Raw genomic sequence first — 27,068 nt, 5'->3', positions numbered from 1 at the left:
CCAAGTATCCTCTAGGTAGCCTAAGAACATCCGTTCGAAGGCGAGCTCAAGTGAGAAGGCGAAACATCCCTCCTCAGGGTTGTGCGCAAGGTTTCGAACCCGCCCCGTAAAAAACGCCCCAATGAAAAGTAAAAAAACAGCCTCAGAAGAGAAACCTGCTTTTTGATGACGACCATGGCAAACGCATTAAGTGCATGCACCTGGAATGTCGCGCCCCATCATTTGGAAGGTACCGCTGGTCAGCTAGTTGATGTCCTCGTTAAAACAAAGGCTGACATTACCGCTGTCCAAGAAATGCGTTGGACGGTACAAGGACTGAGGCGAGTAGGTCCTTGTGGCATTTACTACAGTGGCCATATAAAGAAGCGCAAATTCGGTGTGGGATTCGTGGTGGGAGAGAAACTCAGAGAGTTTCCTTGCAGAGGGGGCTTTGCAGGAGCAGAATCAGAAATGGACAATGAGTGTGGCATCCACCTCCTTTAGGTGAAATAACATATTTCCGAACCTACTAGACCAATTTCAACCAAACTAAGTTCATAAAATTGTCTTGACGCTCATATGATTAGTTGTTAAAAAGGACGAAATCGGTTCACAACCACGCCTACTTCCAATATTGAGTACATTGTAACAATCGCAAAAATGTGCAAGAAAGAAGGGTTTCTTACTCCAATTCCTAAAGATGATCAATCATTAAGCACCCATCACTTAGACCATCCGGACCCTTAATTGGGAAGGTGCCGCTGCCCAGCTGGTTGATGACCTCGTTAGATTGAAGGCTGACATCACCGCCGTCCAAGACATGCGATGGACGGTACAAGGACAGAGATGAGGAGGCCCTTGTGACATTTACTACAGTGGGCATATAAAGGAGCGCAAGTTTGGTGTTGGATTGGTGGTGGCAGAGAGACTCCGTCGCCGAGTACTATCATTCACTCCGGTGAATGAACGTCTAGCTACAATCCGCATCAAAGCGAGGTTCTTCAACACATCACTGATTTGCGCCCACGCCCCGACGGAAGAGAAGAACGATGTGACCAAAGATGCCTTCTATAAGCGCTTGGAGCGCGCTTATGAGAGCTGCCCCCGCCACGATGTCAAAATCGTGCTTCGCGACTTTAACGCCAGGGTAGGCAAAGAAGGTATATTTGGCACTACGGTCGTTAAATTCAGGCTCCACGACCAAACATCCCTAAACGGGTTGAGGCTGATCGACTTCGCCGGGGCCCGAAATATGGTTATTTGTGGTACAAGATTCCAGCACAAGAAGATTCATCAAGCTACCTGGCTGTGTCCGGATCTTCCGGAGGGAATCGAGACGCATTTGCAGACAGAAAAAGAAAGAGGCCGAAATGGGTAAGTACGAAGAGCTTGATAAGCTGGCCGACAGGAGTAATGCTCGAAAATTCTACGAAAAAATGCGGCGGCTTACAGAAGGTTTCAAAACCGGAGCATACTCTTGTAGAACCCCCAAAGGTGATCTAGTCACCTATGCCCAGAGCATACTTAAATTATGGAGGGAACACTTCTTCAGCTTGCTGAATGTCAGTGAACGCACAACGCCAGGAGAAGGCGAACCCGATTACCCAATCGATGACGATGGAGCGACGTTCCATTGCCCGACCATGAAGAAGTTCGAATAGCAACTACCCGCCTGAAGAACAACGAAGCGGCGGGGGCCGATGGATTACCGGCCGAGCTATTCAAACATGGCGGCGAAAAACTGATAAGGAGCATGCATCAGCTTCTTTGTAAAATATGGTCAGACGAAAGCATGCCCAACGATTGGAATTTAAGTGTGCTCTGCCCAATCCATAAAAAAGGAGACCCTACAATCTGCGCCAACTACCGTGGGATTAGCCTCCTCAACATCGCATATAAGGTTCTAACGAGCGTATTGTGTGAAAGATTAAAGCCCACCGTCAACAAACTGATTGGACTTTATCAGTGTGGCTTTAGATCTGGCAAATCAACAACCGTGAAAGGAAATCGCCGATTTCAAAGCTGCTTTCGACAGCACGAAAAGGAGCTGCCTTTATGCCGCGATGTCTGAATTTGGTATCCCCGCAAAACCAATACGGCTGTGTAAACTGGCGTTGAGCAACACGAAAAGCTTCGACAGGATCGGGAAGGACCTCTCCGAGCCGTTCGATACCAAACGAGGTTTCAGACAAAGCGACTCCCTATCGTGCGAATTCTTCAATCTGCTGCTGGAGAAAATTATTCGAGCTGCAGAACTTAATCGAGCAGGTACAATCTTTTATAAGAGTGTACAGCTGCTGGCGTATGCCGATGATATTGATATCATCGGCCTCAACACCCGCGGCGTTATTTCTGCTTTCTCCAGGCTGGACAAGGAAGCAATGCAAATGGGTCTGGCAGTGAACGAGGGCAAGATGAAATGTCTCCTGTCATCAAACAAACAGTCGTCGCACTCGCAACTTTGCTCTCACGTCACTGTTGACATTCATAACTTTGAAGTTGTAGATAACTTCGTCTATTTAGGAACCAGTATTAACACCACCAACAATGTCAGCCTGGAAATCCAACGCAGGATTGCTCTTGCCAACAGGTGCTACTTCGGACTGAGTAGGCAATTGAAAAGTAAAGTCCTCTCTCGACGAACAAAAGCCAAACTCTATAAGTCGCTCATAATTCCCGTCCTGCTATATGGTGCAGAGGCTTGGGCGATGACAGCAACCGACGAGTCGACGTTAATAGTTTTCGAGAGAAACGTTCTGCGAAAGATTTATGGTCCTTTGCGCATTGGCCACGGCGAATATCGCATTCGATCGAACGATGAGCGGTACGAGATATACGACGACATTGACATAGTTCAGCGAATTAAAAGACAGCGGCTACGCTGGCTAGGTCATGTTGTCGGAACGCAAACGGTCTTACTAAACACCAAAACGAGCTAGAAACAATACTCGTTACTGAAAAAAATTTACGTTTGCTTAATATCTGAGACCCATTTTAGCAAGCAAACTTACATTAAATTCTGAAACTTCGAAATGTATCATACAAAACATCCGAATAATTGTGCACGCGGAGGAGCTGCAACATAAAGCACCACGAAGAAAACCGCATATCTACAGAAGAATTTCAAGCAATAACTACATATAATGATAGATGGTGACAACTTGTCCCTTACAGCAGTTTACAGTCCCCCAAGACATCAAATAAAATGCCATAGCTTTCTAGAACTGATCAATAGCCATAAAAAAACGATTCATAATGGGTGGTGATTATATTGCGAAACATACCCACTGGGGCTCGAGGCTTATAAACACAAAAGGCAGAGAGTTATTGAAAGCTCTTCAAATGACTGGGTGAAGTATCATGTCTACTGGAACACCAACTGATTGGCCAACAGATCCAATTAAAACACCAACACCAGATCTTATTGAATTTTTCATTACAAAACATATCTTTTCAAATTATATGTGTATAGAAAGCGGTTTGAATATGACCTCTGACCATTCACCAGTATATTTAACACTACACGAAAGTGTTGTTATTAAGGAACCTCTACTTACGCTAACAAATAAAAACACAGACTGGGAATACTTTAACCCTTCTGTTACCTTAAGGTAATCTCGTGACCTTTTTATGTTATTTTTGCTTATCTTATATATAAAAATGAAACCGTTTTCGTTGTCACGGCATCACGCGTGAATGGCTGAACCGATTTGGCTGATTTACATATGTAAGTAAAAATGATTGTTTGTTTGTTTGTTAGTAACGCTAACGCACGAGAACGGCGGAACCAATCTTCATGAAATCAGAAGTTGTTCGCTGCGGATCTGGAAAGGGTTAGATATAAAAAAACCATATACTTTTCATAAGGAAAAGTCGAAAATGTGGAAATTTCCAAAAAGTGACTTTTCATACAATCCTTTTTTGTTTTGTTTTTCAATATTTTGTTTTGTAAATTATTTCAATCTTTCAATTTCGGTCGCTTGTTTTTTTATTCCGGCTATTTAAAAGAAAAATTATTGAAAATTGTTCAGTGAAAACTTTATGGGTGTATCAAAATGAACTACATGAGACTCCCAGGATGCGATGACATATGAGTGGAATTATGGATCGCTGTCAATCAGCAAGCGATCATCACGATAATACAGCAAGATTTTTCAAACAACAGCTACGATATTTGATGGACTTTATCTTGAAGCAACGTATGTATAATATATATATTGTATATACAAAGTATGGTGCAAGTCAGATGCTGGATGTACTCTGTTGAGTTGCAAAACGAGGTTTGCCGCACGCACACATTCTTCTTTGAATGGTGGATGGTGGTTACACCAGATCAAATTGATGAAATCATTTCTGTGGAAATTCCTCATGCAGAGAAAGATCCATTATTCTACGAAGTGATGAAAACCAATATGGTGCATGGACCTTGCGGACACCACAATCCCACTTGCAATAAATGCACGAAACACTATCCACGTGCTTTTCTTTCGGAAACGCAAACTGGAAATGATGGATATCCACTCTATACTCGTAGCTCATCAGACGACAATGGCATGACATTTACCATTCAACTTAGAGTAGTGAATATCGAAGTCGACAACATATGGATCGTACCATATTCGCCACTATTGTCTAATTCACTTTCAAAACTCATACCAATGTTTGATATTGTAGTTTGGTGAAATCGATTTTTCCGACTGTTGTGCGTTTCGCAGTTCATTTGGAGAATGGCTAAAGAGTGTTTTTCAACCCAGAGAATACAGTACAGCCAGCGGAAACACTTCTCAACAACAAAATTTACATTGACGAGTTTTTCTCAACTTGCGTCAGCGATTCGTTTGTGAGAACATTGCTCTATTTGGAAATGCCTTGATATTATGCATGGAATGCATCGCCGAAGAAATAGGTACGCAGAAAGCAATGCCAACCAATAGATTGACATCCAGGTGTGTTCTCAACTAATTCCTTAGGATGAATTTACATAATCCACCCGAAAAACTACGATTGCTAATACCTTCGGTTGCTATTAATAAATGTACGTTGTTCAGTTTGATTTGAGTCATTGCGCACACTTTTTCGCGATGATCATTTCGACATATCAGCCTTCAAATACGCGTCAATTATGGAACACGAACAAAAGTACATTGCCGAAGACATTTTACATCGTATTCGTTAGGAATTGGAAATAGGCAAATTTCTGTTCCAGTGGTTTGATATCAATTCCACCTCCCTTTTGTCAATTCACTTCAACGAAATATGAACTCATCACGAATGTTTATGCCAAATTGGCCAAATTATCGTAACTACGATTGCTTGGGTTTTCCCGAGTTCCCGAGTTCCCCATCTTCTCCGTACATTTACTCACCGGAATAAAAACCAAAAAATGTTGCTTATCAAACTGCGTGACATTGAAAAAATTTAGAAAAATCGAAAATAAATGATTTTTAACACAACGTAAATTCAGTTTTTTTTTTCATTTCAAAACACATAATTTCACGCAGGACAACGAGTGCGTTGTTACGGCATCACGCGTGAATGGCTAAACCGAATTGGCTGATTTTTTTTGTAGTTTTCTAATACTCTGTACAAGGTTCTTATGGAGAAAAATATTAAGAAAATCTCCCAGAAAGATTGAAAAATATACATTTCATTTTGCATATTTTAAAAAACGCGCGTAACAAATGTAAACGTAATTCAATTTAAATGTCAACGTCATTCAATTAAAAAAAAATTGTGATAATCTGTTTTCATGTAAATTTTATTAAGTTTTTGGTAAAGTTCGTTTTGTTTTAAAGACTAAGAAGTTTTTTGTTTGCTAATAAGTGCTTATTAATCACGGTAAGTTAAATTCACCTTATATCGAGTTTTGGTAACTTTTGCTGACTACACAATATTACAATTTGGTATACATGGTTAAACAGAAAAAATATGAGATCATTTTATTTTCAGTTGGATTTTCGTTTTTAACAATGACACCAACCAGACGTACAAACAAAGATCAAATGGATGAAATCATTTCTGCGGAAATTCCTGATGTAGAGAAAGATCCAGTATTAAACGAAGTGAGGAAAACCAATATGGTTCATGGACCTTGCGGACACCTCAATCCCACTTCGGTTTGTATGTCTAACAATAAATGCGCGAAACACTATCCAATTGCTTTTCTTTCGGAATCGCAAACTGGAAATGATGGATATCCACTCTATCGTCGTAGCTCATCAGACGACCATACAACTTAGAGTAGTGAATATCGAAGTTGACAACATATGGATCGTACTATACTCTCCACTGTTGTCTAATTCACATTCAAAACTCATATCAATATTGGTCTTGAACGATACGGTCGATACGTGAATTGCAATAAAGCGCTTTGTAGGGTATTTACTTTTGCAATTCATGAACGTTTTTCGAATGTTGTGCGTCTCGCAGTTCATTTGGAGAATGGCTAAAGAGTGTTTTCAACCCAGAGAATACAGTACAGCCAGCGGAAACACCTCCAACAACAAAATTTACATTGACGAGTTTTTCTCAACTTGCGTCAGTGATTCGTTTGCGAGCACATTGCTCTATTCGGAAATGCCTTGATATTATACATGGATTGACATCCAGGTGTGTTCTCAACTAATTTCTTAGGACGAGTTTACATAATCCACCCGAAAAACGACGATTGCTAATATCTTCGGTTGCTATTGATATTTCCAACGTAAATTCAACTTTCTTTTCATTTCAAAACACATAATTTCACGCAGGTCAACGTATGCGGGGTCAGCTAGTATTTTATAAAAGACACAAAATTTTGGGATCGCTTTGAAAAAGTGCAAAATATTTTTTATAATTTGATAAAAAACATGGCAGAATCAAAACTAACGTGTGGGCAGCATTCAGTGACCATCTGCTGTTCAAAGTGGCAAGAGGAAGTTTCGCGCCATTTTTGCCAATTAATTTTTGTGTAAAACGACAGACATTGTACTCGTAGATATTTTATAAAATGAAACGTAACCGAGATTCAGCAAATTTGTCGTCTGACAGAAACCCAAATACAGACAATAGTGGAAGACATTGTGGATATTGATGGGTATAGTGATTTTGAGGTCGATGAGAATGTATTGGAAGAATTGCCAGATGGCGATGGCGAGTATGGTACATTGCTAGTGAAGAAGAAGACAGTATTGCTGAAGCTGATGTAAGTAACACTCCCGTGGACTTTTCACCGACAGCAACCAATAGCACTAAAGCCAGAACAGAAAATAAAATTCGACGACACTCCGGTTACAGTATATTCAGTTCACCGAATATCAAACATAAAAGAAACATTTGAGCTGTGCTCGAGTTCACCAACATCGAGGGCGCTAAAAAATTGGAGAGAAATATAATTTAGAAACAGGCGTTTATCGTGCGTACGGAGAAAGTCTCGCAGTCTTTGAGATGAAGTTCATGGTCGACTAATATTTTGCATTGTAATGTCACTTACAAGGTTTTTGGAAGTAAGTGGGTATGAAAGACCGTATATAGCAAACAGATAATTTTTTTACAACTCGAGATTTGGCATTACTGTTACTGAATAATAATATGACATTGATGGGCACTATGAGAAATAATAAGACAATTTCCACTACTACATAAACAGTTGTTTTTTCTTTGATGGATATCATCATTGTTCAACACATTTCTATAAAGTATACTTGTAAAATGGTTAGTGAATTGAGCACTCTTCTTCATAACAAAAATTTATTGAAAACCATTCAAAGAAGTTGCCGGAAATAAAAGATTTTTATATTTCAACAAAATCTTGAGTAGACACAATTGACCAATTAGTAGAAACATATACGTGAAAGAGACAAACTTATCGTTGGCCCTTAGCTGTCTTCTCGAATATTGTGGATGTTTCTGCGCTAAATGCCTAGGTTTTATGGACAGAAATTCACTCTAATTGGAATGCGTCAAAAACATATAAGCGTAAGATTTTCTCGAAAAACTTGGCCTATACCATATACAGGGTGAAATAACTCGTAGAAAGCGCGTACCTAAAAACAGTTGTCGGCTGGTATTGTCAGGAATGTCTGGACGGAAGTTCTCTAAAAAAGAGAAAAACAATTCAGCGAGCCACCTGCGCATTCTTTTATATTTAAAAAATCTTAGATATGTTAAGAACAAAATAAAATTATAATCAATACAGCTATGAAATGTTAAATTCAAACTTAATTTGTAGTTTAATATTAATATAAGAAATATTAGAAAAAACAAAAATCATAAGGTTTTTATAGAATACCCTTTCAAAACTCCGACTAGGTCATTTCGTGACCTTAACATCACATGTGCAACTTTTTATTAACATCACACAAGGGTTAAGCAAATGCTATCCAATGTTGATAGTCACGTAAAAATTAGTTGTAATTCCGAGCTAGATAACGAAATCATGAATTTGACATTTACAATTTAATATGTAGCCTGGAGTAGTACACCAATGAAAAGAAACGTCACAGCAGGTCATAAATATACCAAAGAAATTAAAGAAATGGTATCAGAAAAACGCCGATTATGCGGAAAGTGGCAACAAACAAGATCTCCATCTGATAAAAGTTGTATTAACAAATTGTGTAAAAAACTTACCAATAAGACAAGGGCATTTAAAAATATAACTCTCAGCTATTATCTGAGAAGTTTATCTAACGACCATAGGAATGATTATTCACTTTGGAAGTGTACTAAAAATTTTTTTCGACCCGTAATTCAGCATCATCCAATCAGAAAAGCAGACCAGACATGGGCAAAGAGCGAGATAGAAAAAACAAATGTTTTTTCGGAATTCCTTGAAGATGTCTTCAAACCATATGACACATCCATTGCAGCAGAAATGGAACCTCATACTTACGAGAAATATACCGAAATTCCTCTGATAACTAACGATGAGGCATGTGCAAAAATAAAAAAAAAAACTGAAGTGTAAAAAATCGCCTGGGTTTGACTTTATTACTAGTAAAATACTAAAACAGCTTCCTCACAACGTTATATGCAAAATTACGGCTTTAATTATTGCTACAAAAAATCTTCAATAAGTATCAATTTATTGGAAAACTGCAGAGGTGATTATGTTCAATAATCTAAGTAAGCCAGCGCATGAAATTACTTCGTATCGGCCCATATCTCTCCTGCCAATACTCTCAAAACTTTTGGAAAAACTGTGCTTGCTGTGCGTATTAACAACATAATTGAAGAGAGGAAGCTGATACCGGTGCATCAGTTTGGCTTTCGACGTGTATAAAGCCTTTGATAAAGTTTGCCTTGGCGGGCTCCTAAACAAAATTAAAATGCTTTTACCAAAAAAATATTACAGTGTTTTAAAATCATACCTTTCGGAACGTTTATTTTCGAATTAAACATGGAGATATATACTCTGATTTAAAGGAAATAAAGGCTGGTGTTCCTCAGGGTAATATGTACCTACTCTTTACGTGCGATCTACCACATGAGGACAAATGTATTACAGTAACATTTGCAGATGATACTGCGGTTCTGTCTGTCGGCAAAACACAAACTGCATCAATTGCAAGATTGCAAGAACATTTAAACAAAATATTTGAACGGACAGCTAAATGGCGAATAAAATTAAACGAGACTAATCGTGCGATTCTGTACTGTGATACAGTCTCAAGTCTCTAAATTTGGGATTTTAAGTTAGAGACAAATTTTGAGACTTGAGACGATTTTGCTATTCTGTAAGTGACAGTCACAAAATCTATTACAATTCATTATTCAGGGATGTTTCTACACTTGAATGAAAATAAATACGTCGATAACAAGTAATAAATTTTCTATAACATAGCCAAAAAACATAATTATCAATAAAAATAAAAATTCACTTTGTTTGATAATATTTACGAAATTTATGTAAAATTGATTTATTTTTAATCTTTTCGTGTTTGAGTTGCTAACAAAATATAAAAAAACGACAATCGATTAATATCTATGATGATCTCTATGGAGTGCATTCAAAATGGAAGACCAGAGTTCTTTTTAGTTTTGTCACCTCAAATTTGAGGCAATATTTTGAGACTAACGCTAGAGATTGTTTAGTGAATAGTAATTAGTCACAAATTGAGACTTTACCTCAAAATGCCTCAAATTGAGACTAGAATCCCGGTATAAATCAGTACATATTGATTTCACATACAACATTACTAGATATATGCCTCTGTATTTAAATGGTGTGCAAATCAAAAAGAAAAAAGAAGAATTAGAAATAAAATTCAGAAACATGTACAAGCATTGGCAATTGGGTAGAAACTCTGCATTATCCACATATAACAAAATTCGTTCACGATCTTGAACGCGATCTCGGAATTGACTCAGTTGCTACATCAATCAACAAATGTGCAAAGTCTCATATGGAGAGATTTTCTGACCATGTGAACACTGAAGCCAGGGCCCTTGTCACTCGAAGTTAATGGAAAGAAAGGCTTAAGCGCAAAAACCCGTGACACCTTATACAGTAACCAGATTCTCTGCAATTTATACGCACCATTAATTATTTTGTATTATACAATAAGCAAAACAAATTGTTCGTTAGTTTATTTTATGTTAACTAGTTACAATGGCAATGAAAAAAAAAAAAATCACATTCAGCTATTTTTTCATTTTAGTAAATGGTGGTGGTTTAACCCTTTATACCCTTTGACTACAACATAAAAAGTTCTAAGTGTAAGATAATTTTGACTATAATTTTTCGTTTTCGCAACCTAAATTAAGCAAGAAACAGCATGTACCAATCGCAAAATTACTGTAAACCATAGTTACCTTTTCGGTCCTGAACGGCTATTTAATGCATAATAACCTACCTCAAAGTCGACTTCAACGATGTGCTACTCATAAGACCTGTTGTGCAAGAAGAACTTGTAGTCCGAGTAGTAAACTGGCGCATGTTTCGAATTGTATTAAACTCAAATATTCGAAAAATTTATCTTCAAATACTTGTTGAAAGCAAACATACTCCATTTCAATGAATTTTTTTGGAAAAAGGACTGTCGACGCAATTCTCTCATTTAGCTTTCCAAGTTATCACAGTTAGCATAGCTAACAAAATATACCAACAACAAAGTTATCGTAGCTAACAAAATATATCAGAAATTCAATTCAGCAATATTCTGCAAATAAACAATATCATTGTTGCTCAATAAAGTTCATTTCCAAAAATTAGAACAACAACACATTTCGTTCGCACTAAACCAGAGCGGGAGCCCTGTTGCTATAATGTAATGTTACATTATTATAACTGAGTATATAGAAATAAGTACTAGTAAGTAAGAATTCGTACATATGTATATATGTAAGTTTATAGTAAATAAGCAAAATTTTGTATAAAAAAAAAATTATTCATTAAGGTAATCGAGTTCAAATAGCGTGTTTTTATTGTGCGGTTGCCGACTCATAACTGGCTGGAAATTCAATAATTTGAAATTGCCCACACCGAAAGTTTACTTTAAATAGCAAACACATAAATCGCCGCAAAACAAAAAAACAGCAAAATTTTCATTAAAATAGTTATAAAGTGGCCAACCAAAACAAAAAAGCCAGAGGACTTTAAAAAGGATCCAGTGAACAGTCCGAAGAGAATGCAGAAGTTGATACTCCTGTAAGCTAATTTTAAGTTTATATAAAATTTATAACTACCCGATATATAAAAACCTTAAAAAATTGTTAATGGCAATAAATATATTATATATTATATAATATATTAACCTTATCCCAAAAACCCTTCAGCGTAGAGCAATTCTTCGCAAGAGTTAATCACCAACTATCGCTGATAATAAACAAAATAAAGAGTCATGATTATTCAAGAGAAACAAATAATGTTCTACTGGAAACCTATAGGAATCGATCCCTTGATATATTTATCAGAGTCCTAAACGGCGAATTGTCTAGAATGCTAGTCATTCAACGAATGGAAGTAGCACATATCAAATGCAAAAAAGCCAAATAAAACTAAAGCCAATATTTACAATAAAAACATTTAAAATCAGGCACTGCTACTACCCAGACCAACCAGGTCTAGTGGAGGTGGATCCTTCAATACATTCACGATGAATAAAATATATGAATAGACCGAATAATACGCCTATAAAAAGGCTATCCAATTATTCTTCAAATATCCCTAGGAAAACACCAAAAAAATTTTAAAGTCTAAACAGAGGACTAGGAAATAAATTTTATGACAGACACCTGTCTAGCCTACCCTTTATAGAACTAACTTAAAAAAACGAGGACATTGTCAAGTTCCTTATAAATACGAGAACTAATAAAAACTTTGTCTCCGAACAACTTTCAAAAAATTCACAGACACTTGAGTGTCTTTTTAAGGTTCACTCAGCCGCGGAAGAATAGGTATTACGAATAATTTTGATTTCTTTATGTTATCTTATTTAAAATCCTTTGATAGCCTCATTGGTGATGACACCCTCAAAGAAACGGGAGCGATCATAAATAGGAAAAGTGACACAATAACTCTCAAGGATTTGGGACTGCCACTAAAACAAAATATCTTTAAACAAGTGAATAATATTCAAGAAACCCCTTATGAACATGAACTAAATGGATTGATAAACTAATATTCGGAACTTTTCGGACCAATCACCGACAGTGGGACAATCGGCAGCATCATATTATAAGAGATTTATAAAATACTTCGCAAAAATTACCACTTTAACTAGAGGTAAAAATGTTCATATAAAAGCAAGTCAATCCTAGCGGATACAGATTTTACTAATCCAGGAAGGCTTTAAATTACCAGCCACTGATCACCAGCCACTGACGTTTGCATTAAGCAACAGTAATAACAATGCCAAGTTAAAAAGGTGGAAAACACGGATAGAAGAATATAATTATAAACCAGGAAAACCAAGTTAATACATACGCTGGTGCGATAGAACGTGTGCACTCCACTATTATTGAAATAATCAGATGCCTCCAAATGGAATATCCTGATTGCTCTATTGAAGAAAGTATCAACATTGTAGTTGACAGATATAATAACACAATACACTCAGTTACAAAAAGGAAACCAGCCGATGTATTCTTTAGAAGAACACAGAGAATTAATTACCAAGATTTAACAAACTTCAGGGAAATAGTTAATTCTAAACTTCGAAATGAAATAGCTAGAAACCAAAAAAATACGCTAAAGTATCACAACAAAAATTGATCAATAATAAAGAATTACGAAGCAGGTGATACTATATTAAAACAAGTAAGGAAGTGCTAACTTCGGGTGTCACCGAACATTTTATACTCTCGCATGATAAAGTCATAATCGAGATACCGTTATTAGCAACTTTATTGCGAGAATATAAAAATGATGCCCTCTGAATTACATGAAAACATCTGAGAGATTTACTGATATTTTCGGTGAAAAATTAGGTTAGGTTAGGTTAGGCACTGAATTCTTCTTGTTCGATATAAGGGACCTTGAAAAGTTATAGTCCGATCACGACAATTTTTCCACAAGGGATACCTCAGCTCAAATACCGTATTTGTGTAAAGTTTTATTCCGCTATCATCATTGGTTCCTAATGTACTATATATTATACAGAGAAGGCATCAGATGGAATTCAAAATAGCGTTATATTGGAAGAAGGCGTGGTTGTGTACCGATTTCACCCATATTTTGTCCATTTTCAATTTAAAAAAAAAAGCCTGGATGCAGCTTCCTTCTGCAATTTCTTCCGTAAAATTTAATGTTTCTGACGTTTTTTGTTAGTCGGTTAACGCACTTTTAGGGATTTTCAACATAACATTTGTATGGGAAGTGGGCGTGGTTATTATCCGATTTCTTCCATTTTTGAACTGTATATGGAAATGCTTGAACATAACGACTCTGTAGAGTTTGGTTGACATAACTATAGTAGTTTCCGAGATATGTACAAAAAACTTAGTAGAAGGCGGGTCACGCCCACTTTTCTAAAAAAATTACGTCCAAATATGCCCCTCCCTAATGCGAGCCTTTGTGCCAAATTTCACTTTAATATCTTTTTTTATGGCTTAGTTATGACACTTTATAGGTTTTCGGTTTCCGCCATTTTGTGGGCGTGGCAGTGGGCCGATTTTGCCCATCTTCGAACTTAACCTTCTTATGGAGCCAAGAAATACGTGTACCAAGTTTCATCATGATATCTCAATTTTTACTCAAGTTACAGCTTGCACGGACGGACGGACAGACAGACATCCGAATTTCGACTCTACTCGTCACCCTGATCACTTTGGTATATATAACCCTATATCTGACTCTTTTAGTTTTAGGACTTACAAACAACCGTTATGTGAACAAAACTATAATACTCTCCTTAGCAACTTTGTTGCGAGAGTATAAAAACTGACAAAAATTTATTCTTTAGACTCTTACCGTCCTGGACAACTGCAGCGGTAGACACCTACGAGAACGACAGCCCGTTCGTAACAATCAAACAAGCACTGGGAAAGATTACAAAAGAGACGTATAAAATTATACACACTATCGACTTGCACGATTACGAAAAAATTACCAACGGTGTGCGACTTGCTATATACATATTACGAAATTAGTAAAACAAGTATTTTATTTCCACAATTAAAACATCAACTTTCCAAAATAGCGTATTAAGCCGACTGCGAACAAAAAACGCCACCACTCAAAAGAGATCAATCAACTGGATAGGATCTGCTTGGATATGGTTAGCAGGAAATCCCGATGCCACTTACTGGGACCGACTACTTTCCACAACACATGAACTGACCGAAAACAGTAACGTACAGTATAGCTCAAACCAATACTGTTCTCATGTCTTACGAGTGTTCCGCAACATTCCACATCCGACACCACATCGCATTACATCACGTCACAACATCTCATCACAAAACAGTTCACAACACATACACACGTAGCAAACACAGTACCTAACACCGCTCATCATTACAACATAACAACCACACGATCATCAACGAGACGACTCGTAATAATCTAATATTCACCACCCAAACTATCAAAAGGGATAGATATGAACGGAATCCGCCTTCTTATCGTTTCATCCGTGAAGCAAGACGTTCGACCGCAGATTTTTACTTGTTCTATCGCAACAACCACCGCACTGCACGTAGTGAACTGAATCCTCGATTTCGGCAGCAGTGTCCCGCGGTGGGTTTCGAGGAAAACCAAAAAAAAAATATATATATAGGTGTTCAAATAAGTTTAATAAATATTTTATACAGAATGTGTGATACAAAAGATCAGTGCTTTTTGAAGTTATACTTCTTATACGAGTTCGGAAAAGGTTGCGATAGATTAAGGTTGCGCAATCTTGCTCAATATGAATCTAGGCAACCTTGTCTGCGAAGATGTTCGAGCAGCAAGCGAAGCGGTGACGACATGTCACAGCATGGATGTTGCCATGCTTATGCTGTTGTTGTTTTTGTAGAACAATGTTTCAATTTTTGGTTGGTGACATATTCAATTAAAAAATCAATTCTGTTGGGATTCGAACCTACGTACCTACGTGTTCGTCGTAACTTTTCAAGCGCTTACCACCAAGACCACCATTGACACTTGTATTGCGTTGTCCTAATTATGGTTTGGTTATGCATGAAAGAAATATACAATGGATCGCCGATTGTTGTCTCTTTCCTTGCTGCTGCTGCGCATATGTATGTTTGTATGCTTGTTCATTATTGAAGTTATACTGCTTTTTCTTTCCTTTGTCTCTCATTTCTGCGAATTCTCAACTATTTTATGTGCCCTTTTGTTAAAATACCCTGCGTTGGCCGTTGAAAAATTAAGGCTATACTTTAAGAGGATTATTTCTGTAGTTAGTCTTCATTTACATTTTTTGGAAATCGACCCGCGATGACGAGGTATATCGTTTTATCTGACAGCGTGAGGTTTAAGAAGTTAATTTCTAATTTTGTCTTGTGGCATATTAGAAATGATGTTTCTTCGAAAATCGTTCGCTTACAACGGATAAAACGACTTCTGAGTGGTGATTTTTATGAATAAATTCCTTTTGGTTGAAATGCTCTGCGTTGGCCGTTGAAAAGTTAAGACTGTACTTCTCAGGATCATTCATTCCTTTCATTTCTTCAAAGAAATTAATGACCTTTAGAAATAAGCATATTTGCATTATTTCGTTGTCATTTCCATATTCGGAGCAATAGAATTTCTATGGCATAAGTAAAGTAATGGCCGCCGATTGTCACCCCTTGCCGCTGTAGCAGCTTCGCCTACAAACATGCGTAAATACATATGTAGGTATGTATGTATACGTATGATCGTGAATACATATCACAGATTTTTGCGAGAAGCACCAGAAAGTTGTGCTATTTATGATTTTTGTGCCATCGTCGCGAAAAGACGACTTGTTGGCAAAGGCATGCTCGGGGAGATAATAAATTAAAATAAATTTATAAAATGTGAATTTAAGTTTTCTAGTTTTCTTTCATACAAAATGATATGCATTTCTTGGAATATCACTAAGAAGTATAACTTCATCCGCGCGTAGGGACTCCACGCACCTTTTTTATTTGGCAGAAGTACGAGGGCTGTTATATATATTCTGGCATAGGGCAACACTAAGTGTTGCCAGGTGCAATCTGACATTTCAAAGTTTGACATTTTTTAGCATAACATCACTTAGAACGTTTTGTCATTTAATCGTGAATTGTTTTATTTACAGGGAATTAAAAAAATCATCTCGGCCAAAAAATGGAATTAGCTCGTGAACATTTTCGTGCGATCATTTTTCACAACTTTCGACGTGGATTATCACGACAAGGGTGCATCGATGAACTAAAATCTTTGCATGGCTATGAAGCACCATCCTATAGCACTGTGAAAATCTGGTACAACGAATTCAATCGTAGCCGACGCTCGCTCAAAGACGAATTCCGTGAAGGTCGTCCAAAAACAGCCGTTGTGCCAGAAAACATCGATGCCGTACGTGAAGTGATAATGGAAGACCGTCATGTAACATACCTTCAGATAGAGGCATGCCTATGCATTTCTCCCACCAGCATACATTCGATATTGCATGAACACCTAGCCGTAAAAAACGTTTGTTCTCGTTGGATCCTGCACAATTTGACAATCCCTCAAAAAATGGCTCGTGTGGATTGGTGTAAAGAAATGCTGAAAAAATACGATCGCGGTGCTTCAAAAGACGTTTATAAGATCGTCACAGGTGACGAATCATGGATCTATGCGTATGAGCCCGAAACAAAACAGCAATCGACAAAAAAAAAATAATAATAATAAAAAAAAAACATTTTCGTTGATAAATATGCCTATTTGCATTATTAGACCAGAAATATATATAGCAACCTACGTATCGAGTAAGTATACTAGTATCACGCGTGAACAAATGGTCCATCGAGCCTTTCCGAAAGGCATCTAAGCAACAAAAATGAATTTGAGTAAACAAAGAAAAAAGTTACAGTGAAAAAAGAAACAAAACCCAGAAACACACGGAAAATCGAAAGTGGCGTGAAAAGATACCGAAAAGAAATAGAAATTTAAGGAAACAGTGAAAAAAAACCTACTAAAATCAAAACCGAGCGCGAAATAAACTAAAAACCAAAACAACAAAAACAAAACCTACTAACATCAAATGGGCACGGTGTAATAACATATATACACAAAGCACAACTACTATACATAGTCACGAGAGACTACACCAACAAAGAACAAAAGAGAAAGACAACAAATCAACAAATCAACGGCTGTCCCGTGGACATACATAAGCCGAAAAGGAATTAAAAGAAACAGAAAAAGATTTAGGTATAATGACCCAAAACAATTGGCGGAAAATAACGTGAGTCCGTTCCATTCCATATATAATTTCATAAATACAAATAAATAAATTTAATTTTTATGCACATAAATATGTATGTATGTATGTTAAGTTTACAGGTTCGACGGTATTCCGGGACACCGTTAACTTAATAAACAGTTCGATATACATATGTATATGTACAAAAAAAAAATAACTGCAAAAAAGTACAGTACCTGCCGAGTTGCTTAGCCTGTGTCTTTAGACACACCGTTACAAAATTTCCAAAAAAAAAAATTTACTGAGTCATGTATTACATGCTTGCAATATTTCCTGCGACACCCCTTGGGCCACAAAAAATTTGCAAATTCTTCTTTTACACCCAATTTAATATATGTACATATTTAAATGGAAATATAACCATATGCTACATACATAAACTATAACATATAACAATATTAAACTACCTGCTTGAATGGTCAATTCGTGTCTCCAAACACACTACCAAAATACATTACAAAAACAATTTACAGAAGACAAGTACTCTTTGCTTGCAAATTTTCCAGCGATACCCCTTGGGCTATAAAGCAACAAGCTGGACCGCTTATAACATTCAAGCAAAGGTAGGTAAATAAAAAAAATTAAGAAATAAAAAAAGAATAAAAAGCAAAAAAAAAGTATTACATTTATGTATGTACCAATGTGCCGGTAAACATATGCAAATTAATTATTACCTCCTGGCAGGATCGCCAATTAATATTAAAGTCCAGTTCTGGTGGGCAACTGCAGGCAAATGCCTGTGGTCAACTGACGTTTTATTTTATTATCTCTTCTTAAATACAATATTTTTCTTAAGCCTAGATACAAATATTAATCTTACATTCTAAGAAGTATATCTACAATCCACTTAATATAGACCATATGTTACAAGTGGAAAGGTTCATCTTAAAATCTATGAATTACATCTTGAGACCACTTAAGGCGGACCGTATTAGCAAAGTAAAATGTTTCAATACGGACCATATGGGTCGTAAGTGTCAATATTACAAATTTATGACAAATAAGTTGAAGCGTCCCGATTCAAAGAGATATAGTACGTAAGGCTATAGACTAATTTGTAAATTTGAACAGTCCCATTTGAAATCTTAATTTATATTTGCAATTTATTTAAATTTGACTCTTAAACATATATTCGATACATTTTATATTATCTTCGACTTTTAATTATTTTTTTGATGGAAGTCTTCTTACATGTGACATCATTTAGACAAAAATTTTTTTTTTTTGTATATTGAAGGTAAAAGATTTAAGATTTGATATTATTTTTAAGAATTATTCTGTTTCTGTTTTGTATTTTAACTGTATTTCCTAAATCCTCTTTTACAACCTGTTTTTTTTTCTGGGATTCAGCTTATTTCTTTGCCGTATTACTTTTTCATAAATTAGTTCTCCAGGGTGAAATGGGAAGGTTGTATTATTGCCTGAATATATTTCAGTAATTTTTTAGCTTACATTATTGAAATTATTTATTTTTAAAATATTGGTACCTCCTTTTTTATATTTTTATATATATTTTTTTTTATTTTATGTCGGTATTACCTTCGACTGGCGTCTTAGGATTTTCTTGTCCCAAGAATTTTAAATTTTGTGTTTTTATATTTCAATTTGGCTTTTCACCATTCATTTTTTGATTTATTTAACCGGTAAAATCTTCGGCTGGCTTTGTAGAACTTGTTTGTTCCACAATTTTAAAGTATTTTTTATTTTAAGTATTGTCGGTACTTTCTTCGGCTGGTGACTTAGGACTTTTTTGTCCCAAGTAATATAAATTTTGTATTTTTATATTTTGATTTGGTTTTTTTACCATAATTTTTTTGTTTTATTTTGCCGGTATGAACTTCGGCTGGAGTTGTAGAACATTTTCGTTCCACAATATTTTTTTATAATTATTCTTTTCACTCTGCTGGTATAAATCTTCAGCTGGCGTTTCAGGACCTTTTTGTCCCAAAAAAAATTTTTTTTTTAAATAAAATAGTAGTCTCTGCTCCCAAAGAATTATATGTTTCTCTCCTTTAACTTTATTTTTCGGTTTTTTTTTATATATGTACTTATATATTTGTGAGTTTCATAAAATAGCAATACTCACAAAAAAATGGTTAAATTTCTTTTTGCATAAATCTATTGTAATAACTTCCTATTAATTTGAATTAAAAATATTTAAATATTTTATCTTTTATTATTTTTATAATATTCACAGCAAAAATTTTTTATCTAATACCAGAGGAGTTATTTCCCATGCAATTAATGAATATAAGAGCTACTTACAACTATTTCGTTGTTGTTGAATTTGATGCTGTATTCTTTTGCTGGAGCTTTGGCTGTCATCCTTGAAGACATCAATTTATCCGTATGTGTAAGGTTGTTGCTCTGCCACGGTCAGTTCACGTTCAATACACAGCACTCGCCAATTTCTGTTTGTTTTTTTCTTTTCTCCTCATTTGCGAATACTTGATTGATTTTTAAACGGGAAACACGCGTAAATTAACTCGAACTCGCCGATTTTTTTATGTTTTTTTCTTTTCTCCTCAGTTGAGGATACCATATTGATTTTTTCATGGTTCCCTTAAATGCTTACCGCCGAATTTTACTATGACATTTTGGTCCATCGTAAAACTCCGATTCTCCTGGCAGGATCGCCAATTAATATTCAAGTCGAGTTCTGGTGGGCAACTGCGGGCAACAGCAGGCAATCGCCAGTGGTCAACGTTTTATTTTATTATCTCTTCTTAAATACAATATTTTTCTTAAGCCTAGATACAAATATTAATCTTACATTCTAAGAAGTATATCTACAATCCACTTAATATAGACCATATGTTACAAGTGGAAAGGTTCATCTTACAATCAATGAGTTACATCTTGGGACCACTTAAGGCGGACCGCATTAGCAAAGTACAAAGTTTCAATACGGACCATATGGGTCGTAAGTGTCATATTACATATTTATGACAAATAAAAGATATGTTCATGTAATATGAACTGGTGGTATTAACTTGCATTTACCGCGCGACATATGTACATACGAGTATATAATTTTTTTTACATTAGGGTGCTTCAAAAGAAATTTTTGAAAATTTTTTTCTACTCTTACCCCCTCAATTGTTAGTTGACAAAACGAAAATCCTCCCTCAAGCCAGGCGCTGTAGCTTAACTCTTAGAGGTCGCTATTTTTTTTAGGTTCAAATTCATTTAACATTGCAATTTTGGTTTTTTCATTCAAACTGAAATTTCACCAATTAATTTTCGTTTCTCAAAAATAAACATCACATATTCAGAAAGTTGGCTTTTCAAACTTTATATTGTATTTTTCTTTCCCGTTCCTCATTCGTTTACAGATACAAATATATAAAAGAAGCTCGAGTGAACTGAAGATACATTGATATTCTTGAAAAAATGTTCAGTCACATAAAAAAAACAAAAATTTATCGAACTTTTACATAAATAAAAACTTTAGTCTTTTTATGCGGTAGCGAAACGAAAGTTTTATCATATTAAATTAAAAGTTTAAAATATACTAACTATCAATTACATAATTACAATAACATAATTTGTTTTGTCAGAAAATTAATTTTTTTAATAAGAAAATTTCTGTTAATAAAATTATTAATTTATATTCTGTCAAACATCTATTTGAAACATTCAAATACATTTTAGACAAAATTTTAAGCTAAAAGCTTCAAACTCAATTCAAATTAATGCAATCAGACAAATCAAGAGAGGTTAAGCCAAAAACACCTCTACTATTAGAAATTCCGAAAATGGCTGATGAAGATAAACCACATGGCACACTTGCAGAAGCTACACGCTCAAAGCAGAGAATAAAACAAAAAAGATCAAAAGGTCAGACAATATCTAGATTTATCACTGAAAGTGATAGTTTTATAAGATATTGCACAAGATTTCAAGCTTCCCCTTACTGACATCACAGAATGAGTTTTGAATATAAAACTAGAAAGTGTGAACAATCTCTGGGCATGCCTTCTGGCAACGTATGATACAGTACTAGATACTCCCAGAAAACACAAAAGCTTCGGCGACAGGTAAGTGTGATAACTGCCGCGATCACTATGAGTTAACAAAGGGAATGATAACAGAACACATAAGTTTATTAAGGCCAAGTAGAGCCACTACTCCCCCTCCCAGAGTAGTTATAATACCAAAAGAAGACCTAGATAAAGGCATATAGTATATCTAAAAGTACCAGCTTGTGATACTGAAGTTTTTAATGGATGTTATGATCAATGGCCGTCCTTCCGGGACATGTTCACTGCCGTTTATATAAACCATCCTAAACTCTCATAAGCACAAATGTTATACCATCTAGGGTAGAAAACAAAAGGGGAAGCAGGCAGTATCGTCAAGCGATTCGCTTTAAATGACGAACATTTTAAGCTGGCTTAACTATCCGTTTCTGACAGGAACAATGCTCATACGACAAAAGACTGTGAAAGCAAATTTAATTGTGTCTACTGTCAACGAAGACATCACTCACTGCTTCATATTACCAACTTTCAAAATATGAAGCAAAATCAATTTCGAAAAACCACGGGGTTAGCCGCTACAACTACATCAAGTAGTCCCGAAACCTCAAATCCGGAAAAAAAGGAAGAACAACTATGTTGCTCTAAAGCAGCAAAAATTCAAGCGAATTATTCAGAAAATGAAAGCAAAATTCTTTTACCCACTGCGGTCATCAACATAGAACGTAAGGGTGATTTATTCAAACTTAGAGCACTAATAGATCAAAGCTCACAAAGATCCTTTATATCATCAAAGGCTCAAAATCGGCGCAAATTGCCAATAAAACATTCAAATTTCCAAATATCGAGAATGGGCGGAAGAATTATCCAAAATTCGAACAAATGCGCAATTACCATGGTATCTCCAAATGCGGGTATTAGAATAGATGCACAAGCCATCGTTCTACCGCAAGTATGATATTATTTATGAAGTAAATAAATTACACTGGGAAAAATGCTCACATCTCAAATTAGCAGATCCCAACTGTCATACCCCATCACAAATCGACATATTATTAGGCAGTGATTTAATACCTCAAATAATTCTTGAAGGTATAGGAAAATCTCCAATAAATTGTCAGCCCAAAATACAATCTTTTGGTGGATTAGATTTGGATCGGAAGTCCCTGAAAAAATCAATTCTTTCACCACACAAGTGGAAAATATCTCAAACGAGTTCTTAAAAAATCAACTTAAAAATTCTGGGAAATAGAATAATTACCCCAAGTCACCCAACTTTCAAAAGAAGACCAGACGTGCGAAGCCTATTACAATTCCACAACAGCAAGAAACGAACATGGTCGTTATGTTGTGCGATTGTCATTCAAACCAACTTTTCGTGAAACCATAGCTCTAGGCCACTCTAGAATATCAGCAGTCGACCAATTTCTAAGCCTAGAAAAAGGCCTGATAAAGAAAAGTGAGCTTAAATCGGCATACGATAATGTGATGGATGAAAATCTTGAACTCAATCCTATGGAAGAAGCTGTACCATCTGAAATGGTATCAAAAGGTAGATATTTATCTTTTTAACTGCCACATCATGGGGTAATAAGACCTGATAAAATTACAACAATGCCTCAAAGACTACGAGCTCAGGCAAATCATTTAATTATGTACTATACACAGGGCCAACGTCACAACCTGATCTCATGTCGCTAATTCTAAATTGGCGCATGTTTAAATACGTTTTCTATGGGGATGTAGAAAAAATGTACAGTAATAGTCCAATTAGCGACTACAAACTTAAAACCGTCACCTTTGGCATTAATTGTGCACCCTATTTGGCCATTAGAACATTACATGAAGTGGCAAAAAAAATGGTACAAATTTGCCTTTAGCATCTTCTGTGTTGCAAACACAAACATACGTGGACGACAAGAAGATTACATCAAATCACCCTGAAATAATAAAAGACATTAAAAAGGAAGACTTATTAGATACAAATTTCCTTAAATTTGAAACGGCCAGTACAACAAAAACCCTAGAATTTAAATGAAATGCGATAACAGATTCAATTCTCATATACAATTGAGTCAATATCTGCAATGTCCTCTAAAAAGGCTTATTGCGCAACAGTTTACGTACGCACTCAGTACGATAACAAAATATCTTCACACCTCTTAGTAACAAAAGCCTGCATCTGTGAAGACACTCAGTCTGCCACGGCTTGAACTGAATGGTCTTCTGTTAGCAAAATTAATTTCAACAGTCCAAACCCATCTCAAATTAAACGATCATACAATGTATCTTTGGTCAGGCTCAGAGATAGTTTTAGCATGGTTAGAAAAACCACCCTATACCTGGAAGACCTATGTATGTATCAAACCGCATATCTTAAATCTTAGACTTATTAGTTAGCCCAGCAAAATGGCAACATGTTGCAAGTGCAGATAACCCAGCGGATCTTGGGACAAGAGGTTGCAAGCCACTGCACCTCGCCAGTACTACACTTTGGTGGAACGGTCACACATGGCTAACAGAATCACCAGAATTCTGGCCAAAGTCTCCTGCTCGGAATATCATACCTCCGGAAAGTCGGAAAATAGAAAGTTTTCATATCACTTCAGAAGAGAATGATATTCTCCACAGTTTTTCATCATTTCTTAAAGCACTAAGGGTAGTCGCTTATATTAAGCAATTCATTCAAAGATTTAAACAAAAAATGAAAGGATCACTAAATGATCCTTGCGTACAACTAACGCATTCCGACTTGCAACATGCCAAGGTCAGTCTAATATTATATACACAAACTCGCTATTTCAGCAAAGAGAAATCAAAGTTGCTCGAAAAGCGACCTCTCGAAAAGGGAAGCTCACTTCTCGTCTTAAATTCATTCTTGAACTCTAAGGGACTAATACGGGCAAATGGAAGACTAGCCAACTCCAGCCTAAGTTACAACGAACGACATCCCATCATTATTCCAGAGAAATTCACGTTTTACTTACCTATTTCTAACATATCTGCACCAGCTTACACTGCATGGTGAGCATCGCTTAATGCAACAAATGGTCCGTCAAAAATTTATATACCGCGACTAAAGCCACAAATCAAAAGGACGATTTTCATGTGTAAGCCATGTACCATGTACAAACACAAAATGCGTTCGCAAATCATGGCAGCTTTACCACCTCAACGCTGCAACTATGCTCTACCCTTTACCATCACTGGGGTTGATTTTGCGGGACCTTTCCAGATAAAGGCCTCCATGTTAAGGTCTATTTCATTTAGAAAATCAGTACACCTCGAGCTTTGTTCAGATCTGACTACTGCGGCTTTTCTTGCAGCATTTGCACGCTTTGTCGGACGACGCGAATTTCCTTCAAATATAATGAGCGATAATGGGAAAAACTTTGTCGGAGCCCAAAGAGCAACAGAGAAAGAGTTTATAAACTTCATAAAAGAAGTCTCCTCTGAAATTGTTAACAAATATACACCCCAAGGGACCGATGGGAAAGAATCAAGATTCTCCATTACGAATTCAGCCACAGATGGAAGGAAGACTATCTCAAAGACCTCCATAAGAGATATCGATGGAAAAGGGCCCAGAAGGAAGCCAATGCAGGAGAATGCGTCATCATACAGGACGAATGCTTTCCTCCAACAGAATGGCGACTAGGCCGCATTGAAAAGGTTCATCGAGGAACAGATGGTCATATAAGAGTAGTCGATGTTCGAACACCAACCGGCATATTAACTCGACCAGTCCCCAAAATGTATTTTCTTCCAAACAGCGAAGAACAACTTCAACCAAAAACCGCAAACTAACTCGCACAATTAATCGAAAAGTAATAAATCAATTCCGGTAATTTGAAATTAACCCGCTTTATAATCCGTACATAAAAATAAACTCAAACAAGCGCGTTGAAGATCGGCAAACTTTAAACGCATTTTTCTCGAATCATCATTTTCTGAAACTGTCATGGTCCTAAAAAAAAAAGTATTCAACCGATTGCTTTAAAATTTACATATGTTCTTCTACTCATTTACAGTTATCGTCCCTACCAGAATTGTTTATGTTCGAAAATATTTTAATATTTTTTTTAACTATTTTTAATAAAAAAAAAACAGATTTTCGTGACTTTCTTTTGAAGTTCGACATTTTTTTTTTTAATGAAATTTATTACATATATTTGCTAGGGACGATAGTCGCAGAACTACTGAATAATAAACCATTAGATTTTTTTATTTCAGACAACATGAACAGCCGCTATCACCATGACCAGTGAACTACTTCTTTTGTTGGGGACTACTTTGATTTAAAAAAAAAATATATTAAAAATGTAAAAAAACAAAAACAAATTTTTGTGTATATTTCAAAATACAGATAAAAATATTTAAAAAAAAAAATTAAAATGATTGAATTTTGTTGTCGCATAAAAAAATTGCCCTTAAAAGTGGTAAAATGTATGCGTTCACATGAGTAGTAGTACCGCCTTAAATGACGAAAATTTTAAGCTGGCTTGGGAAGCACTGGTCGAAAGATACGATAATGGAAGGGTTATGATAGAAAACTCAATAAAAACTTTATTGCATTTACCAAAAATTCAAAAAGAAACCAGCCAGGAATTTCAAAATTTATACTCGACAGTGACTAATTGCATATCAGTGTTAAAAACACAAAATATTTCCACAGAATCATGGGATCCTATGATAGTATATATTTGTGCAGAAACACTCCGATGCTGCTTTACTACGATGGGAACAATCACTAGTCGAAAGAAAAAATGCCCACATGGGAGCAAATGAAAGCATTCCTCACTGCTCAATACGAGATAGCTGAGCGAATAGACAAAAAAATATAAAGCCAAAAAGTCATTAAAATTACTCAAGTAAAAACTTGTTTAAACCTCAAGCCAGCAATAATATGCAATACCATAGACATATTAATAAAAATCACACATTCGTGTCAAACCAAACTAATAAATGACAACCATTATGTGAAATTTGCAAAGGAGGTCATAAAATAAGATCTTGTGAGAAATTTAAAAAACTATCCGTTTCTGACAGGAACAAACTTGTCAGACAACATACATAAGTATACTTTGCATCAACTGTCTGCCGAATGCTCATACGACAAAAGACTGTGAAAGCAAATTTAATTGTGTGTACTGACAACGAAGACATCACTCATTGCTTCATATTACAATTTTTCAAAATATGAAGCAAAATCCATTTTAACAAGTAAGGAAGGGCTAAGTTCGGGTGTCACCGAACATTTTATACT

At 35.9% G+C, this 27,068-nt stretch overlaps 1 protein-coding gene and 1 non-coding gene across 9 annotated transcripts in view; one reads left to right on the top strand and one right to left on the bottom strand.

Moving 5' to 3' along the window:
- LOC120781719 (voltage-dependent L-type calcium channel subunit beta-2) overlaps window positions 1–27,068 on the bottom strand; it is a 616,781-nt gene that overhangs the window by 472,259 nt on the left and 117,454 nt on the right. The gene's annotated exons all lie outside the window — the stretch shown is intronic.
- LOC120781882 lies at window positions 15,776–15,979 on the top strand. Its single transcript, XR_005706168.1, has one exon. It is a non-coding gene; the product is annotated as a small nucleolar RNA U3 (small nucleolar RNA).

The sequence above is a fragment of the Bactrocera tryoni genome, unplaced genomic scaffold (genome assembly GCF_016617805.1).
Source record: "Bactrocera tryoni isolate S06 unplaced genomic scaffold, CSIRO_BtryS06_freeze2 scaffold_7, whole genome shotgun sequence".
In the NCBI taxonomy this organism is placed as follows: Eukaryota; Metazoa; Arthropoda; class Insecta; order Diptera; family Tephritidae; genus Bactrocera; species Bactrocera tryoni.
Note: the sequence above shows the minus strand (reverse complement) of the source record. Positions and strands in the feature narration are given on the sequence as shown.